The sequence below is a fragment of the Electrophorus electricus genome, chromosome 24, assembly GCF_013358815.1.
Source record: "Electrophorus electricus isolate fEleEle1 chromosome 24, fEleEle1.pri, whole genome shotgun sequence".
Classification (NCBI taxonomy): Eukaryota; Metazoa; Chordata; class Actinopteri; order Gymnotiformes; family Gymnotidae; genus Electrophorus; species Electrophorus electricus.
The window spans coordinates 6,546,328-6,566,668 of NC_049558.1; positions in this window are offsets into that span (position 1 = coordinate 6,546,328).

Consider the following 20,341-nt stretch of genomic DNA (forward strand, 5'->3'; position numbering starts at 1 on the left):
GTGTGTGTGTGTGTGTGTGTGTGTGTGTGTGTGTGTGTGTGTGTCAGGGGGTGGGGGGGTTTCATCTAGCAAAAATGTCCTAAGTCAGCTGTACAGAGGCTAAGGAGATCAAGAAAAGACAAGCAGACCTTTTTAGCTGAGTTCACATATCTGTGTCCCAGGAAGGAGGTGAGAGCCCACCAAGGCCACTGGTATGTGCAGCATGCTATCAGCCGAATGACCTTCAGAACTTCCCAGAGTGCACCCCACGTGGGCCCCACTCACTTTAAAGACAGTGGATGGCTAATTATTTGCATGCACGCATGCACAACCTCTATTTGAGGAAGCTATCAATGACTCCCGCAGGTGAGAGAAGTAAGACACCTGCACTGCGGGATTTGGTGGGATAAACCAGTCCCGTTGCAAGAGTGAACTTCAGTAGAGCTGCAAAATGAAGGATACAGGGACAGATGTTACTGACATTATACTCTACGTCTGGAGGTAGAGAACTGCAGTGTTACCTTTGCACTGTTCTGTTTTACTCAAACCTCTTATGATTTAGAGTCATGGTGTGCCAGACTTCAGTCACTTGGATGCCTAATTCAAAAACAAAGTGTTTGCAAACTGCCAGGCTGAGGGGGATGAGACCAAAAAAGACTTTAGAAAACACTTTAGACACAGAGGGTAAATTCCAGACATTTTTTGAAAAGGTTTCAAAAGGTGCAATTTTTGTATGTGATTTTTTTGTCCATCAGCATTATATGTTTTATTTATACAGCACCATTCTGACAACCAAGGTCAATTTTCAAAGAATGCTTTGCGAAATAAATAGGGTAGAAAGATTTAGAGAGAAAAAGGCTTAAGGGCCATTGTGGGCAGACTGGTGTGTGGCGCTGCGATGGGTTGCCGTCATGGACTCTCTGATGTGAGATGGCATGTAAGCGTGGACCAGTTTACGAAGATAGCAAGGATCATGACCATGAAAGGTTGCGAATGTAATGAAGAGTACACAACTCAGTGTAGGTGATAAAGGCTTAGAGCGATGTATGTGTTAGCAGGTTTTTCTATTGGTAATAACGTATCATTACAGATTTCAATAAATATATTTCATGCATATTTGATCTATCATTAATTCCAAAACATGAGCAGTAACACACGCACAGTGACAATCATAGGCAAACCATGTCTTTCTCTGTCAGAAATCTCATTTAACCTCAGCACACACTGGGTTACTGGCTTATTGCCCTCTCACTGGTTAAAACAACACACACACACATACACACACACACACACACACATTCTCTCACACTCACACTCTCACTCACACTCACGTGTTGTTTTAGTAGACCCAGGGGGTTCTCCCTAGGATCTCCATTATATTTTGATTTGCTATTCAATTCCAAGGCAGCCCCCACACCTTAGGCTCCAACAGGGACAAATGGTGACGTTCAACAGCTCCAAAGTAATTAATCGCTGTGTGTAACTACATCTAATTATGACATTTACGTAACCTTAAAGCCTACTTTATGTGGCAATGTGTTACAATGTATTTTTTAAGTATAGTCATTTTCTTGTTTCATAATTGAACAGAGTGAAATTTCTATAATTAACACTTATTCTGTAGAATATTGTTAACACAGATTTCTGTGTGTGTGTGTGTGTGTGTGTGTGTGAGTGTGTGTGTTTGTGCATGCGTGCGCACTTTGATCAGTGCTTCTTAGAGGACCCTGGGATGAACGCGAGCATGTGAAGTGGAAGAGCAGCCTCGCCTGTCCAACAGTCGAGGTGTGTCCAGGGCAAAGGCACCAGTGCAACCACAACACCATAAACCAAAGTACACTCACATGCAGAATTCTGACTAAATGACATTGCATGCACACCTACACACATGCACAAACACACACAAACACACGCAAATGCACACACACACATGCATACACACATATGCACAAATGCACACACACATGCATACACACACATGCACAAATGTACACACACACATGCATACACACACATGCACAAATGCACACACACATGCATACACACACATGCACAAATGCACACACACACATGCATACACACACATGCACAAATGCACACACACACTTGGTTTTGTGAGTTTTCAACACCATCAGACACAACACCATGTGATTTAAGAAAAGTGCTCAAATGTTATCACTAGCTATACATTCTCAATATGTTATAAAGCATATCAAAAGATCTGCCGACCTTAGTGTAATTTTTTATTTTCGTTTAAAGGGATGAGGCTAGTCTTAGCTTACTTATCTTTTCAAATTTCCTCTCACACACGTACAGAGAGAAAAAGAGAGAGAGAGAGAGAGAGAGAGAGAGACAGACAGACAGACATGCACACACACGTTCCATTTCTGTTTTCAGCTTGTGCTGCAATTAACCTACTGCATCGATCCATGAGTAAATATTTTACTCCCTCCACCTTGATTGTCCTCTATGTGTGTGTGTGTGTGTGTGTGTGTGTGTGTGTGTGTGTGTGTGTGTGTGTGTGTGTGTGTGTGTGTGTGTGTGTGTGCGTGTCATGTAACTTTCCTGTAGCGGCAATTAATGATGCATCACATGGTTATAATTAGCAGGCCAGCAAACTTGACCATTCTTTAGGGTTATTTTTCACATTGTGAAAAAAGAACAACAAACATCAAGCAAGTGAAGGGAAAATGCCAAAAATACGAAAGGAAAACAGCATTGTGAACGACATTACAGACGTGCGAGAACGATGACTTCCGTAGGCTGGAGCTAGATTGTTTCCTTACCGGGCAAAAGGAAAAGGAAAGAAAACGAGAAAGACAGACCGACACTCAGATTAAAAAAAACCCAGAACGAAAATTACAATCAATAGCCTCCTACTGAACCCCCCCTCCTGTCTCCACGTTTCTGTAGCCGTTATTTACGAGCCACACATTTCATTTGGCTCGCACCTTGTCGTTAAGCGCCGTTCAACAAGTTCGCACCAGCGCGCACAGATCCAGCGCGGTGGCTGCCGGATTGCCTGCTCCTAGCAGGTACATTATACACATTTGGTATTTATTGAGCGCTGGCACGGAGCGTCGCCGTGGGAACGTGGGAAAGCCTGGGAAAGATTCATGCTTTCCTCAGATTCCGTGCTTTTTTTTCCTGAGGCGAACGGGTATTGTGAAAAGGAGAGCGGGACTTTTTTTTCTCTTTCATTTTATTGTGAAGGGTTTTTTTTGTAGCAAATCTTCAGAGGTCGAGTCATTTACGGTGGTGCTTTAAACAGGGTACAGTTGCCGACCTTCACACTCGGGGAAATCGGCTGGATCTCGGTGGGCTTTGCCATGGAGAAGTGGACACAATAAATTCGGTAGAATTCGTATGTACTGTAGTCGCCCCACACGAGACTCGTCACTGCACTGCATGTTTCCTCACATGTCCAAGGTTGCTGTTTTGGGTATACATGAGTTTGTGTGAGTGGGCGTTTGTGTGTGTGCGCGTGCGTGCGTGCATCTGTCATCAGGGAGGCTTTGTGAGGAGACTTGGTGGAGCCCAGAACTCAGGGGTCAAGTCCAGGTTTTCCCAACTTCTCAACCCCCACATCCTTCCATCACTGTGCCCTCTTTGGAAAGATGAAGAAAGTGCGGGAGAAGGATGGAGATGTGAGGAACATCAGAAGACAGTGAAAACCAGAAAACTAATGCTGCGTTGCTTAATTCACCAGTTATTCACGTAAAATACAGATATACATTTAAAGTTGCTGAGATTAATTCTGAATCTTTTAATACTGATAACTTCAATATTTCATAACTTCATTACCAGTTCTAGGGTAGTATGTTTTTAGTTTAAGGACAAATCCACCAGTAATATTCCACCCTTCAGTCCAGCCTTTGGCACCTGATTGACGCCTACTCTAATTGAGTGGGTAGGGAGGTGAGGGTGGTGTTGACCAGCAGGACAGCTCCCCTTTGGCTGGCTGCCTCCCGGGCAGAGGTGTGGAGTGATGGGGAGCAGTGTTGAGCTTTAGGTGCTCGTTTGCAACCACCGCAGTGGTGAGCTGGCTCCACAGGGTGCTATTCTCTGTACCCCCTCCCCCCCAACACTACCATAGGGACCAGGAGACAGCATGGCCTACCCCCCCCCCCCATTGCACACGTGCACACGCACACACACGCACACGTATACACTCACATCTATTCTGCTTGTCTTTCATGCATGCCTTAGTTGTCTCATCACTCCTGATTGAGCCCTCAGTATCCTCCCACCTCTGTCTTCCAGACTGAAGAAGGCCTTTACGGCACACTCTACATGATATCAGGCATGAATCATCACTGGCTTTTAGAAATCCACTGGTTTTTCAGGACCAACTAACTCCAACCATTAGTCAAAAAAAGAGAACTTAGATCCTGGTTTGGTGGACATGGATAAATCCTAGTCTTATATTGCAGTACCAATGGCAATTCACCACTGAAAATTCTTAAATTTAGTCTTAGGGTCTAATCTCTGAGAAGCCCATACTGCGTACTGACTTAAATAACATATTTACATAATTACATATTACATAATTATAAATACATAGTAACTTTAAACAAGCTACGATTCATCTCTTGATCTGCAAGTGGTGCATGTTTAATGCACCAAAGCCTACCAAGACTTCAGAACAAGGGACTGTAATATTCTCTACCAGAAAGCCTTTATACATAAGGTTTCTAAAGTACAGTAACTATCTGAAGGCAGTGTGAGTTGTTTTTGTACGTGATCACATTCCATTAGCTGGGTTTTGTGAGTGGCTTGAACTTTAACCCTACCCCGGCCATCTGAACTTTAGCCCGAGCATTAATTTATAGACTCCATGCCATCTGATTGGTGGGTTGCTGGTGATGTCATCCCCGAAACAGCAACACTAAATTATAATCATGGCCGTCGTAAAGGCAAGGGCCTGCTTCACATGTGGAATTCCTCTCTCTCTTTCTCTCTCTTCTCCTCCTCTCTTCCATTATCTCTCCCCACATTCCCTCCTCTGAGTCTCTGCTCAGGATTTCCTCTCGTTCCGTCTCCGTCTGCCCGTCTGTCCGTCCATCTCTTTCCAGCCCGTCACGCTGTTATTCGCTGTCCTTCTGTTAATCTCTGAGAGCCTCTGCCTCTCTTTCTGTCACACACATAAACACACCCAGTTTCCCTCATCTTCTCCTGCTCTCATTCTGCTTCTCACTGCTTCTGAACACGCACTCTGGATAACCCTGTTCACTGACCCTTCACTGCTCTCTGGAGATAGATGCTCCCTATTTATTTTACTGTAAGAACGCTGTAAGAGACACAGCAGAGAAAGAGGGAAAAATATTCTGGTGGGTTAAGTCTAACCGTGTGTGGGTGTGGGTGTGTGTGTGTGTGTGTGTGTGTGTGTGGGTGTGTGTGTGGGTGTGTGTGTGCGCGCACGCGTCTTCGTATGTGTGTGTATACGAAAGCCTTTCAGATTTATAGAGGTGACTCCAGCCCCACAAATCCAGCCCTGCGATTTTTAACTGTGATTTGTTTGATTATGTGGGGGAGTAGAAAGAGGGCTGGAAGTACTTTAATACCACATTTGTGCCTCTCTCTCTGTCTCTCTCATACACTCTCACTCCCTCTCTCATTCTGTCTATCTCTCTCCCTCACTCCCTCTCTCACTCTGTCCCTCTCTCACTCTCAATTTTTGGCTTTCTCATAGTCACACAATTTCTCTTTTATATATACGTCCCTTCTTCAAACACACGTATGAGCTCACCGAGTCCCCTTTTCTTCATCATTGTAAGACCTTACTATGACACTCAGTCTCCAGTGGGCTGCAGGCTAGGATGAGAAGCTTGGAAAAAAATGATGACATAATGAGTGATGGAGAGGTGTCTGACTTTGGGTAATTTGTTTGCGATATTAGTGCCTCTCTCCATTCTCTCTCTCTCTCTCTCTCTCTCTCTCTCTCTCTCTCTCTCTCTCTCTCTCTCTCTCTCTCTCTCTCTCTCTCTCTCTTTCTTCTCTGTTACATTGTTTGCTAGGTTTGATAAGGTCTTCTTGCCCACCCCCAGACCTGATGATGCGGGCACAGAGACAAAGGCAGATTACAGCATTCTCCTGTAACACACATAGATAACACACACATTGGTATTTATGGTATAAACAGTCTTATCCTGCTATAGAAGAGAAAACAGCAAAATGCCTGAAGAATTCAAACAGAATATCATCATTAAATGCTTAACAAATGAGGGGCTTTTTACTTAATTACACTAAGTTTATTCAGTTGTTTGCTATGTGGGGATTAATGAAGATGGCTGTTTTCTTTCTAATCTGCACTGATGGCATCAGTATTGTAAGAATGGATGATGGATGAGAATAACAAATTTCAAAACAAAAATCACTAGTTTTACTGGAGGAGAGGAGAGGATGGATGAAAGAATGGAGAACAGAAAAACAAAGGAGGAATAGTAGTTGCAGAGGGTAAGGAAGGAGATCCTTTGATGCATTATGACTTCTCATCGTGATGTGAGGTACATTAGTGTGTAGTGAATAGGGTGGAGCGGCTGTGTGTGTGTGTGTGTGTGTGTGTGTGTGTGTGTGTGTGTGTGTGTGTGTGTGTGTGTGTGTATGAGCACGGCCCCATTGGGATTCTTTAGGCTGTGTCGCATTGTCCCGAGCTCTGTAAGACAAAGGGTTAAGTAAATGTTTAGGGAAGATAAAGCCACTCACACTGACAGCATGCAGACTCCACTGACCAGGCCTCACTGTAGCCAGATACATTTTACACACACACACACACACACACACACACACACACACACACACACACACACAAAAGCCCTTGTGTCCCTAATTTTACATCATACTTTGTAGCTTCCTTCAGTAAGATTCTAATAGCTGCTCCATCAGTGTGAACATGTAGCTATGTAGCTAATTAACATTTACATTTGCATATTTCCAAATGTGTGTGTGTGTGTGTGTGTGTGAGCTGTACGCACTGGTACCAGTGACTACAGATTGCATGGGGCTGCTGGTGGGTTTGCTTAGCCTGCCTTTTCCAGTTGCTATCTCCACCAACAAGACTGAAAGTCTGGCCAGGAAAACACACATACACACATGAATACACACGCTTCTACTGGCTTTCATCTGCTCCTTTTTCCAGTCTCAAAAACAAGCTATGTCCCACAGTCCAACAATAAGATAAAGGGACCCGCAGACCTAGTTTACTTCTGTGTGAGTGTGCATGTCTGTGTACAAGTGCATGTATCAAATACGTTGCGTGTCCTGTGATTTATGTGTATGTCTTCTGCCCTGTAATCCCAGTGCTAAACGTATCTGTACCAGTCTCAGAGCTAATAGCATTACTAGCTAACGCCGCAGAGGGACGATTCTCAATTCAATTAGGCTATTTGACAACTACTGAATGACTCGCCATATTGAAACGGTCCACACCGCAATGGAGAGCGTTGTATATGCAGACCCGCTTCAGCGCAGGTATCCATTTTACGCTCCTTTTTTTGTGGTATAAAAATACATTTTCTCTGAAAACACAGTCACCTAATTTTGGTTTACCTTTCCTGTTCAAATCTTCCAAAATTATGACTCGTGTTTTAACCATCCGGGCACCGGTAAATTAGCCGCGCGGCCGGCGGCAGCTCAACGAGGTGTTGCTATTGATGGCGCCGTGCCGCGGGCACACCGATAAAGGTTTTAGTTACACAGCCGGACGGTTTGTTTTCGTCCTGAGTCAAGTACTGAGCTAAACAATTAGGTTCAGTTATGGAGCGAAGATGTCAAATGGTTTACTGAAAGTTGATTCACTTGGGACTAAAGCTTGGTGTAGCTTGTAGCCATCAAGAACTACATCCTCTCAAAACGGCGGAAAAGCTATTATCAGTTCAGACACTTATTATAAGTTTATAAAGATGGTAAGAATCCAATTACATTAACCATGCCGTTTTTCACGTTTTTCATGTTTTAAATATGACCATGAGCGAATTACAGTAAGTGAGCATGAAGTGGTATATCTAAATTGTTGACTCTAGCTGTAGTGGGAACAGAACCATCCGTTTTGCTTCAGTGTGAATCATATCTCGCCACAAATATGGCCGGAGGTGCATCCTCCTTCACCCAACTGAAATGTAGGTAGACAGCTGCGGCAAACAGGGAGATTCATTCATAGACTTGGTAATTAGGCTGTGCACTTTGGATCATCTCCAGTTTTGTGGAGGGGCCGCAATCTCAAAACACACTCCCGAGTTCTCTCTTCTCCGTTGCACCCACTTGCTCTCTCTCGCTCTCTCTCTCTCTCTCTCTCTCTCTCTCTCTCTCTCTCTCTCTCTCTCTCTCTCTCTCTCTCTCGCTCTCGCTCTCTTTCTCTCTCATGCCCACTTGCATATAAACTCTCATGATGTTTTTGGTCCAGTTCTCTTTCTGCCCTCCATCCTTGTTCTCCCCCATTTGCTTTCTCTCCCTCTCAGCCCCCCTTCCTGGTTTTATCAGTGGTCCTGCTCAGTGTCCTACTGTCATGTCTTGATGTGATTTATGTCATGGGCTGTGAAGCTTACTTATCTCCTCCCCCTCCACACACACACACACACACACACACACACACACACACACACACACACACACACACACACACACACATAGGAACACACACACATAGGAACACACACACATAGGAACACACACACAATTACACATAGGGGGGCTGGCTCCCTGTGTCTGAGGCTCAGCCAGCCTGGCTCCTCTATAGCACAGCACCCAGACCAGGTCAGAGTGTGTGTGTGTGTGTGTGTGTGTGTGTGTGTGTGTGTGTGTGTGTTTGAGAGAAAGAGAGAGAGAAATATGCTGATTGGAAAAGGACAAGTTGCACTCACGGTTAAAATTATGTACTGAAATGGCAAAAATTATCATTCTCTAAAATGTAGTTATTATCTCTTTAATCCAACCCATTACATTTCTCTCCTTTCTCCTACATCTGTCTCTGTCCCATGCTTACACATCACAGCAGGGGTGCTCTCTGCATCCCACTCTCTCCCCTGGTTTAGAGAAGAACTTAAAGAAGCCTTTCCTTGCCATCAGAGCAGGCCTTGCTAGACGTATTGCACTAGGTGACCACTGTCATCTGGCACCACATATGTCATTTCCTCCTTATGAAGCTTTATACAGTCACTCAGAGAAGGCTTGGTCCCATTAAAATGACATTGTTCTCCCCTTAGCTCTGAAATACTTTCATCCAAATGTCTGCAGTTATGCTGGGTTGCGTTATTTGTGAGGTGCATATGTGATTTGTGTGTGTTAGCGAGTGTGTGTGTGTGTGTGTGTGTGTATGCTGTAGAGGTCGTCCGTGTTTCTCATCTAGGCGGCTCTTAGTCCGAGCCCTTTGATGTGCTTTTAGAATGGCCGAAGAGCTTTCTGCTTTCCCTCTCCTTTGACAATTGTTTATTAGTTTTGAAGCAGCTTTGGTGGACATTCGGGACTCTCCTATGGGGCAACGCTTGGCTCAGCACAAGCTCTCCGGAGCGGGGACCTTGGAGCGAGTGATCCGGCCTGCTTCCTAGATGCAGGGTGCTTCCGAGATTTTGCTTTGGAGTTGGGCTTCTTTACCATCACTGAACAGGACTGGGGAAGAAGGACAGATCAGGCTGAGACCACTTGAGAGATACTGTGGAAGAGGCAGAGAGAGGGGAGAGAATAAGAAAGAGAGTAAGTGTGTGTGTGTGTGTGTTTGAGAGAGAGAGAGAGAGAGAGAGAGAGAGAGAGAGAGAGAGAGAGAGAGAGAGTGAGAGTGCGAGCAGACCACCCAAATGTGCAGAGGCTCATTGTGTGAAAAGATTTATGGCAGTGCTGGTTGTGATGAGTGTTGTATTAGCATTGTTTAAGCAGTAGAATTGTATAAGGGCCTGGATGAGACCTTTTGATCAGAGCATCTGAGCTTGTGCCACTGCCAATAAAATCGCATTTTTGCATAATATAATCCTCACCCTATTTGTTATATTACATACAACGCTCTTGTTGTGGTGCTGCTGTTTATGTCTGAACACTTAGGAATAATACTGCCAGTCCAAGCTGATTGCTTACCGTCTCAGAAACAGTTCCTTCACCCAGTATCATCACTTATATCTCATGTATAGACGCACTGTACCTCTTTGCAGCATATATGTTGTAGCTTTAATTGTTTATAATATATTAAAATAACATTTCACTTGTGATAAGCTTTGGAAATCCTGTTACCTCCAAATCATATTAGCTCTCATGTTGATGACAGTGAGATTATATAAACAGACTGCTCGTCCCAATACATTTTTCATAATTAAAGGGCATATCTATTCCCTTGGGGTCATACAACTGGAGCAAAGCTTTGTACTGAATACTGACACAATTAATGGCTTGATTAGAACATCGCTAAACATGGCTGAACTGTTGTTGAGGGTCAGACTTCTCTGATAGTATCAATATGCCACGGGCACTTACACAAGTATGTGTGGCTCCCACATTTCATTATCAGTTCCACTTTTACATATTTTATTTGTGAAGAATTTCCATTGAGAAAGTCTGGTGTACCCTGAATGGTGAAAAATGACAAGGAGCGTTAAAATTGTATGTATGGACATGTATGGCATCGTAGAAAAAAAAGCATGCAAAAAAAAAAGCCAATAAAAAAGAGCCAAAACCAGTAGAGTTCTTGCTAGGCTTTAAGTCAGAGCTAAATTCACAGTCCAAGTTAATTTGATGGTTTCTGCATGAGCTTGTCTTTGATGCATGGTTTCTCATTCCACTTCGTGGTATGGAGGTTCTAACCCTAGCATGGGCTATGGCGGTCCCAGTGCTCTATGTCATAAGCTGTATTTTCTTCTGGTTTTAGATTTATACTGAACACCCTTTCCCCATTGTATTTCAATGCATCACTGTACTCTCCTCATGTCTCTCTCTGTCTGAGTCGGAGAGTTACTCAGAGTTCAGTTCATTTGTCTTCTCCTAAATAAAGACAGACTCCCTGTGAATACAATTCTAATCTGCTCCACAGCCTTCACACCCATCACTCTTCTCTCTCTCTCTCTCCACACATATGATCTGTTCTCTCCTTTGTTCATTTCTCTAGTCTTATCGCTGGGGATAAAGGCTAAGAAAACACACCGATGTGGTCATTCTAACAGGCTGGTGTGGTGTAATTGGCTAATTGCTTTATTTTGCCATACAGGGTTCTGGTTTGTGTCAACCAGTCAGGAGATCAGAAACACATAGGAACATCTCCATAAGTGTCAAGATTACTTGACTTGTGATTGGCTGAAACCTCAACTGGCACAGCCCACCATTGGCTGGCCAGAGGATAAATACCTCTGCTGACAGCCAATGGGGCCAGACGAGGGTGATGCATGTGAGGTATGGGCCACCACATTCTTCAGCACTAATCAAGTCTTACAGCTTTCACTGTTGTGTGTGTGTGTGTGTGTGTGTGTGTGTGTGTGTGTGTAGAGTATATTGTGTACAGCAATGATGGTATGGGAGCCTTGACTTAAGCACAATAAATAACTCAAGCTATTTCTAAAGTAAGCCTAAGTCATCAATAACACACACACACACATACATACAAATCGAGAGAAAAATGAGCAAAGAATCTGTGAGACGGATGCAGGAGCCGCCAGCAGAAACTAGTGTAAGGGAGGTAAACAGGCTAGCAGAGCTTGGATTGTAGAAGATTCAGGGTTAAAGTTCAACCTGTGCCCTCTACAAAATCCATTCACTTCATCTATTGCTTCAGTTGTACCCTCCCTCTCTCTCTCTCTCTCTCTCTCTCTCTCTCTCTCTCTCGCTCTCTCTCTCTCGCTCTCTCTCTCGTCAGTTCAATTCAGTTCATTTGAATTCAGCTAAATTCAATACAAAAATTCAATTCAGTGAGCTTTATTATTTATTATATCCAAATTTGCCATAATAAATACCAAAGCTTAGGTTACAGAGTTTGAGAGTTTTTATGTCATGGTATGGCCCCTCCTCCCAGACATCTCCGTATGTGTGTGTTCTTTTGTATAGCCACACCCTCCCCGTGTTTCACACCTGCTCCTCGTTTTGTATCGTTATTCTGCATGTATATAAGTCTCTTGTTTAAATTGTGGATGTTGTCAGTGTTTGACCTCATGTTAGCCTAAGCACTATGTTGTCTTTGTTGTCTTTCAATAAACGTCATTGTGTGTTACATGGCTCGTTTTTGCATCCTGCCAAGCCTCCTCGTGTTACATTTTATGAATAATACAACATGAGACTGAACATTTATATAGTTTGTGAAAAAGAAGTGCATTACAATTTGGAGAGAAAAACATACTAAATAATAGGGTGCTTTTGTTATGGTGAGACAGGTAGGTGGTTTTTTTGGGTTTTTTTCCATGAAATTGTGTGTGTGCTTGCATGCGTGTGTATATCTTGTTACGACCCTGTCTAGGCTGGGAGGCTGTAACATAGGGTTTGAGTGCAACAACGTTAATCATAAGTAATAGGATGCAAACCAGACAAACAGGTTGATGGCAAAAGTCAAGTGTATTTATGGGTTTTGGTGTTCAGATACAGAGATTTACAAGAAACTTGTGCAATAGCTTCAGGAGTGGTCCAGGCCAACACAACAAACAAAACCATACTAGAAACAAAGAGATAACTGACTAAGCTAACAAAAAGAAACATACAATGACTACACTGACTATACTGGCATATACAGAGATGAATCCACACCCAAACAAAATGGCACCCACTCTCTACCACCAGTGTGTAACTACTATATACAGGACATTATATGCATATTGAGCAGCAACCAAACCATTAAGGGACAAAAGAAGCCATAAGCCAAAGTCTTACACACAAATTGATGCAATCACAATATCAAAAAGCAGCCAAAAGCCAAAGCACTAGCAACAACATTCTCTTCTGTAATGATCCTTAAGCTGAGCCCTTCTTCCCTTCTTTTTATATGGTCCTCAGCTCACTGGAAAACCTGGAAAAAACATTTCCACACAATTTTTTTAAAACATAATTGGCAAAAACCAGCCATACCTAGAAAAGGTCTGCGATTCTGTTGTCCATAAGAGGAAAGGACAGAAAGGCCTGGTCTTTGGCATCCAGAGGATGAACCATCTTGTGGCCAACCGATTTGCTCAAGTATGCTACCTCACCCTTACCAAAATCACATTTGTCTAGATTTTTTTAAAAAGCGAAGCATCTTCAACTTTCCAAAAGACATTTCTGCAGGTCTGCAGGTGCTCTTCCCACTTAGAAGTATAAACAATTCCATCATCCAGGTAGGCTTCACAATTTGGGACATCGTCTAGCACAATATTCATAAGTCACTGAAAGGTTGAAGGTGCATTTTTGAGACCAAAAGGCATAACTGTGTACTGCAGGAATTTATCAGGGGTGGTTAGAGCTGAAATGTCTGAGGAGCGAGGAGTAAGCAGCACCTGCCAATAACCCTTTAGGAGGTCAAGCTTACTCACAAAAATAGCAAATCCTGTCCTATCAACACAATCCTCCAATTGGGGCATGAGGAATGAATCCTTCACTAATATCATTCACTTTACGATAATCCGTGTGAAAGCGACAGGTACTGTCAGGTTTCAGAACGAGGAGACGGGGGAACATCAAGAGCTTTTACTGTGGATGGCTAAACCATTATTCAGCAGTTATATTGTTTCCTGTTCCAACAAAGCACATTTACGGGGGTTTCCATTTACATATACGGCATTTAGCAGACGCTCCTATCCAGAGCGATTTACAAAACTGCTTTTCATTTACTCATAGAATTCATCCTAGTACAGTAGGTTAGAGTCCAATATACCAATGAACTAGAATACTAGAAACTAGAATACTGTTGAAATACAGGATCAATGCTGATACCTAGAAGTGCAAAATATATCTTAGACAACAATAAGTGCAACAAAGGAGCAGTCATCATCAGTGTAATAAACAATACCCTACAATAAGTATTAGTTTCAGTTAGTCAACAGGGTCAGTGGTCATTTAAATATTTTACAAATAGATGGGTCTTTAGTCTGCGCTTGAAGACTGCAAGGGACTCCACTGTCTGGACAGCTAGCGGAAGTTTGTTCCACCATCTAGGAGCCAGGACAGAGAATAATCTCGATGCTTGTCTTCCATGAGACTTGAAGCATGGCATTTCAAGCTGATTTCTTGAGGACATTTGCCCAATACCTCTTTCATTTCTTGAACCATGTCACGGATAGCAAAAAGGAGCAGACAAACACCTTCATCCCAATTTTTTATCATACTCAGCACAGTAAAACCGTAGAACATTTCTAAAAGTCAGATGGAACCATTCCAACACACCTTGAGACTCAGGATGATGTGCACTGGAGAAGTGGTGTTGGATATTTAACTCGCCTGTTACTTGGGTGAATTGGTTTGAGGTGAAGTTAGTCCCTCTGTCGGATTGGATACATTTACGTAGGCCAAAGGTAGTACAGAATTTAATCAATGCTTTAATCACAGCCTAAGATTTAAGTGAACAATGGATGATTGCATCTGGGTATCTAGTGGTGGTACACATTAAAGTCAACAAACAATGTCCTGCCCGTGTCTTTCACAGGGGACCTACAAAATCTAAGAGAACTCATTCAAAGGGTTCAGCAACCACTGAAACTGGAACAAAAGGCGCAGGGGTAATAACCTGGTTTGGTTTCCCAAACAGTTGGCATGTATGGCAAGATCGACAGTAGTTAACTATGTCTTTTCAAATTGAAGGCCACAAGAAATGTTCCAAAATCTGCTGTGTGATCTTTTGCATACCTAAGTGACCTGACAATGGGTGATCATGAGCTAAAAATAAAATACGAGCACCAGCTAATACAGTAATTAGCTGGTGCCACTATTTGCATCACTGTGTTCTACTCTTCACTAGGGTTAGTCGAAGACCACGTCTGCATTGAAGCTTCATTTTCAGTGTGATAGCTTTTTCTCCTTTCTTATCTGCGAGAGTGAAGCAATGTAAAAGGGTGCTGTCGGCTCTCTGAGCCACAGCCAGATCCTTTTGCAACATGAGATCTGGCATCTCAGGATCAGGAACAAAGGGCACAACATTTTCTTCAGGCACTGCAAACAGGGGCATCATCGCCTACTGGCACATCACCCATGAATGAGTTTCTGTGCCTGAGCACGGGTCAAAGCACAAGCAGGAAATGTGTCCAATACCTCTTGTGCAGACTCAGTAACCTCCACAGGATATACTGTAACCTCGGGCACAGGGAACATCATACCACCGACTATGTCATTACCTAAAATGAATGATGCATCACAGACAGACATTTACATTACATTTATATTTACAGCATTTAGCAGACGCTTTTATCCAGAGCAACTTACACAAGTGCTTTGTCATTTACTCATAGAATATATCCTTGTACAGTACAGTAGGATAGAGTCCAACATACCAATGAGCTAGAATACTGTAGAATACAGGGATCAATGCTGATACCTAGAAGTACAAAATACATAATGTCGATCTTAAACAACCATAAGTGTAATAAACAATAAGTGCTAGATTTCGTTAAACAACATAAACAATACCCTATAATAAGTACTAATTTAGCCAGTCAATATGGGAGCAGGGTCAGTTATACTTTAAATATTCCACAAATAGATGGGTCTTAAATCTGAGTTTGAAGACTGCAAGGGACTCTGCTGTCCGGACAGCAAGTGTGAGTTCATTCTACCATCTTGGAGCCAGGACATAAAATAGCCTCAATGCTTGTCGTCCATGAGCCCTGAAGCTAAAGTATTTAAAGCCGAGCTGTACTTGAGGTTTGAAGTACTCGGACAGTTCGGATTGTACCACCACGTTAGCTGGCCCTGAATATACACTTAAGCATAGGAACAGATTATGTACAGGGAGCCTCGTAACAATTACAAACCTTGCACCAACAAATCGTTACTGCTATATGTGTCTGATGACAGTGGCAATAACTTTCCAATTTAAGCGATACAGCAGCACCAGTATCCCCTCATCCTGTGATTGTCCCTCATCATTGGTGAGAGAGTCAGAACCTTGGAAAATAAAGGGTTGGAAAGCAAGTTCTACACATTCAAATATATTTTAGGGTAGAACACTCATCGCATTTATTTTCCTAGCTGCAGTTGCTGCTTTGCGCAGTAGGGTCAGACAAGATGAAATGATGTGCCATTTTTCATGACAATAAGAAACACTCCCTTGTTTCCACTGTGGGAGAGGAAACAGGTGCTCATGGGGGGGACTAGGACTAGTCAGATTCATAGTCACATAGTTACATGGCGCAAACTCAGTTTTGTGAGTTAAGACAAGAATCCTTCGGCCAACTGTGGCAATACATTTAAACACAGAAAGCAGCTACACCATAATCCCGAAATTCTGGTACAAAATTTATCTGATGGCTGACATCAAATCCATGTGCCACTGGCGTAGTGAATACAGGAGTAGTGGGCGATCTGGGCAGGTATGGTTTTGGCACCAGGGTACTGCTGTTAGCCAAGTCATCTGGCATAGGGGAGGAGAAATAAGACTAAGGAATAGGACCCTCCGGTCCCATGCTCTGCCTCCGGATCACTGCCTCCTTATCTGCCATTTCACCCTCAAGCTGTAAGGCCCGCACCCTCGGTAGTTCCATTTCATGCTCTTGCCTCTTGATTTCCAGCTCCACTTCCTTCAGTTTCAAAGACAGGATCGCGTCATCACCAGGAAACTGGATAATTTGGGGCTCTATGCATGAGCCGACCACAGAGTCGTCTCTGGTTTCCACCATCGACATGCCCTGTGTCAGATTCTCTGCAACACCAACAGGACCGGCTCGTTCCGGCAAAATAAATCCACACCCAAACAAAATGGCAGGCACTCCCTACCACCAGTGTGTAACTACTATACACAGGACATTATATACATGATAAATATATTAAACAGAAACCAAACCAATAAAGGACAAACTGTAAGTCAAGGAGAGATCCAAAGCCATACACACAAATCCAAGCAATCACAATAATTAAAAAAAAAGCCACAAGTCAAAGCACTAGCAGCAAAATTCTCTTCTCTAATGAGCCTTAAGCTGAGCCTTTCTTCCCTTCCTCTTCCTTTTATACAGTTCTCAGCTCACTGGAAAACTTAGTTGGGATGGGGGACACTTTAGTCAGAGGCAAAACCTGGAACACGGGGAAGACAGACACACACGGGTGGACATAATCTCTTGAAATTGTCAGTTATTTAATCCTTTTACAGCGGCAGATGAAGATGTTCTGTACAGCATTCCTACTGTTACCCTATAATAATAATAATAATAATAATAATAATAATAATAATAATTAATGAATCTCCAGGAATTTTGAGCATTCTGTTAGAAAGTGCATCTCTGTTTCACTTTGGTTATTATAAAATCTTTGCTCTTTTATCAGTTAAAATGTCTGCCAGGCTCTACAGCCAGACCGTACTTCATCTGGGTGGTTCTCAGTCTTCCCTCAGTCTTCATGGTCAGGTAGTCTTCCGTGATATACTGTTTTTTGGGGGCCAGGTAACCTTGTATTTTGCTCTGATTGTGTCTAGGATTCCTAACAAGTCTGTGTAGGTTCTCGGTCATTCAGGTCAGTCTAGAGTGCTTGAGATGAAAGCATTTCAGCTCTCATCCAAAAGGCTTCCTCAGTTCTAGAAGCTGTGTTGAAATGTGGTTCATGCTGATCAAATTTGTTGTTTTCCTGTCTATTTTTCTTTCTTTCTCTCTCTCTCAGTTCACTTCAGTTCAGTAAGCTTTGCTAGCATGACCATATTTAGTTACTGTATTGCCAAACCAGTATTACAGTAAAACAACATGAATGAACGTTTGCAATTAAGGAAATTAAGGATTCTATAATAATTCTATAAAAATCTTTTTTCCTGTGTGTGTGTGTGTGTATGTGTGTTTTCACCACCTATCTGATTCTCCGTTAACAATGCTGCATGTATTCATCGGGCACTCTCTCGCTCATTTATTTTGTGGGCTTATTTATGAGTGTTTATGGGTTATTTATGGCTATGGGTGGAGATAAAATCTAAGTTTAGAAAGTCTGTCACATTACCTTCCTTTTCTTTGGCCATCACTGCAGTCACACGGGATACTCATCCTGCTCTGTTTTTGCCTATTTTTTCTCTTTCTTCACTCTCCACACTTTTTTTTTCTGAATCGAGGTTTTTCACCCCTTTTGACTATACATTTAGACTGCAGAACGTTAGCTTCCAGAGAAGTATTGCTCACTGTGGTGCTGACTCTCACGTGTCATAGCTCTGATCGCGTTAAAAAATATGCGTTTTCTCAAAGATATATGCACCCCAACACACATGCAAAGAAATAAGGTTGTCTGGGTGCTGTGGAGACAGATGGTGCTATGTTTGTCAGTATGCGTGGGTACACACATGCATTCTGGGGGTTGTTATTTTAACTCTGTTCACAAACTTCCTCTTTGTACCACAGGACTTCCTCCTCTGTGTGTGCATATGTGTGCGTGTGCATGTGTCTGAGTGTGAGTGTGTGTGTGTGTGTGTGTGCGTGTGTGTGTGTCCAGGTGTATGTATGTTATTCCATTCTGCATGTTCCAGACTTTATCCAGCTGCTGTACAGAATTCTTTGTATGTACCCTGTCTGTGATCTGTGATCACTGTTTGTCTACAGGGTGTAGCTATTAGCCTACTAATACTGGCCATTTCAGTGTTGTACTTATTGGTGCAGGTAGAGGTTAGGCTACCACTGCACAGTTAGCTGGACAAACATTCAGCGCACACTTATACACACCTACACAAAATCTTAAGCGCAGAGTGTTCCACTTAGACTGGAGAGCAAACAGAAACCGTCTAGATAATCAAGGAAACTCATGAACTCTAACATACAATTTCGGCTGCCCTTCCCCGTGCCGGACATATTAAAGAGGTTTAAATTAATGAAGTGCCCTGACAAATTTTAAAACGAATAGGGATATAAGATTACTGTTGAATTATATGTGAGGGGAAACATGCTAAAGTATTTTTTCCGGACCAGAGTATATTTCCATCGTTAGGAAGGGAAAATGACGATTTAATCTGGGTTTTTGAGATGTGAACAGTTTATATGAGGAGAAGCAGACGCCTTCTCTTCTCGGCATTAGGTAGCAGAAGGTGTGGGTGGGCTTGTTCCGTCGCTGTTCTTGGACGGACCGCTAACTTGATCACGATCATTTTTGATCGCCGGAAAGTGTTCACTCTGCCACACAGCGTGGTGTGGCCCACACGGCTGCGGGTGCTTCACTGCCGTTTGCCGTTAACGTCCTCAGACTCCTTCTCGCCAGCTCAGAAGCATGTGGACTTACCTTTACAAACAAATTCTTAAACCTTTGGTGCTAAAATATGGGTGTATAAATAATACATAACAAACTAAATATTTATTTATTTATTTCAAGGTAATATTGAATATGTTCAGCATGTTTTCTATTTGCTAAGGTTGGCTGTAGCAATAGGTCAGCATTTTTTGATAAATAAGTGTGTGTGTGTTTTACCAAGTACTGAAAGTGTTTCAGCTGGAGCTTTCACAGGTGCAACTGCAAAGTAGTTTGAAAGTGAACTCCACACTACCGCCTAGTGACTGAGCTTGAGAACCACTGTTGCAGATGCTTAGGCAGGAGGGTGATGTTTTTGTTGTGAAGCACATCACCTTTTTAAAGATTTAGCGATTATGGACAGAATGGATAAGAAAAAGTCCAAAAGCACAAGTAAGAATGGATAAGGAACTGGAATATAAAACCATACAAATATATTTAAAATAAATAAATCAAACCATCATATACAGAGGTGACAGGGCACTCCCAAAGGGAATCCTCAGATTACAGGAGGAAACTAGTATCACCTAAGAGAGTAAGACAGATGTACTTACTCTGAGTACACAGATATGATTACCTTGCCATTTCAAGCAATGGAAATTAACTGTAATTCACAACATTGTTTAATGCTGAAATCCACTTATCTCTCATGACAAGTAACTGGATATTGTTTCCTCTGGCCACTTGTTTCTCTCTTCTGTTCTCATGTGTATCTCTCTCTCTCTCTCTCTCTCTCTCTCTCTCTCACACACACACACACACACACACACACTTATTCTCTCCCCTTTCTCACTTTGACATTTTAAGTTGCATAAACATTTGCTCAGCAGTATTTTTTAAAGGAGCTTCAGTATGTCTTGTAAATCTGGCTCACTCTTTGATGTCTTATCTAGACATTGCTTATAGTGTTGGGGGGATCTTATGGAATCCAGGTCCTTCATATGCGTGTGTGTGTGTGTGTGTGTGTGTGTGTGTGTGTGTGTGTGTGTTTGGTCTCCTACATCACACATCAATGATCACATATTCGTCTTCTAACAGTCATAAA